Source organism: Echinops telfairi, unplaced genomic scaffold (assembly GCF_000313985.2).
Source record: "Echinops telfairi isolate 266 unplaced genomic scaffold, ASM31398v2 ScPeMD7_655;HRSCAF=1070, whole genome shotgun sequence".
Lineage (NCBI taxonomy): Eukaryota > Metazoa > Chordata > Mammalia > Afrosoricida > Tenrecidae > Echinops > Echinops telfairi.
Window position 1 is genome coordinate 22768239 of NW_022104553.1, and position 1374 is coordinate 22769612.

Below are 1374 nucleotides of genomic sequence, written 5' to 3' on the forward strand. Positions count from 1 at the left end.
TGATGGTCATCTGCCCAGCAGCTTTTAACTCTAGGAGCAGACACGTTGCCAATTGCTCTCCCTGCTCAGGGGACAGTCACTCCCCCTTCCCTGCCCCCAGCACTGGTGTTAGGTTACTTCTCCAGGGAACTCAGGGATCTTTGGGACTAGGGTACTTTGTTAGGTATGTGGTTACCTGTAATTAGAGGAGCTTGCAGGTCGATGTTGAGAATACAATACTCCCTCTCAGTTCTTACCTGGTTCCTGAAACCAACACGGAGGTGAGCACCCCCAGACTTGTCTGCCTCTGAATGGCTTCCCTTCGATTACACAACCATCCCGATGGGATGCTGGATCTCTCGGACAGAGCAGTGATGGCAGTCGTAGGCCCCACACAGCGTCCTTTGCTGAGACCCTCATGTTCAAACCTCCCCTTGCCGCTGTCCCTGGGCCAATCTTATAAGGACACGGACAATGAAAGGCAGTAACAATGAAAACGTGAGGGGCTGGAGGGGGGAGGTACTCACCTTATGTCAGAATTGACTTACAGCACAGTTGTTGGAGCGTAATGCCATCACACGGAGTCCCCAAAACCCAGATGTTGGGTTTTTGTTTTCTTGTCGAAAGTGAAACCAGCTTTATTTGGTTGGCCAAGCGCAGGCACTCACTGGGAAGGGCTTCCCCCACGTGATTCCTGAAGAGAAATGGAATGGCACACACGTTTAGAGGCTAGAAGTTCGACCAGTTACTAACGCCACCGGAGGGGGTGGGGAATAAAGCAGAACGCCAAGCAACAATTCCGTAAGCCCATTGCCGTCAACTCGATGCTGACTCACGGCCACCCCTACAGGACAGAGTAGAGCTGCCCCTGTGGGTTTGCAAGGCTGTAATCTTCATGGAAGCGGGCTGCCACATCTTTCATCCGAGGAGCACTTGGTGGCTTCAAACCTGTGACCTGTGAACCACTGTGCCACCAGGGTTCCCAAAGGGCTGCTGTTTATGTGGATTGTCCCCTGTGGCAATGACAACACATGTCAACTTCATAAACAGAATGAAGGGGTGGAGTCCAGCCTGTCCATCGGGTCACAGCCCGATGGTACCTCCTTGTGGGTGTGGTCTTCTCATAAGGAGGGTCCTGGGAACCCCCCGCCCCGCCCCACCCCCTCTGCCTTCACCTTCCTGTTGAAGAGCCACTCTGAGACCTGCCAGAGCCCTGGAGATGCATCCATCACCAGGGGATCCGCAAGACTTTGCACCCACCAGCCTGTGACTTTTCTGCATTCTGCGTACAGATTCTGCGTACAGATTCTGCGTACAGATTCTGCGTATGGCTGCGTGAGTCTGAACAGGGGCTTATGGACTTGATCTGGGGACTGGGCTGGGACGTTTGCTTGA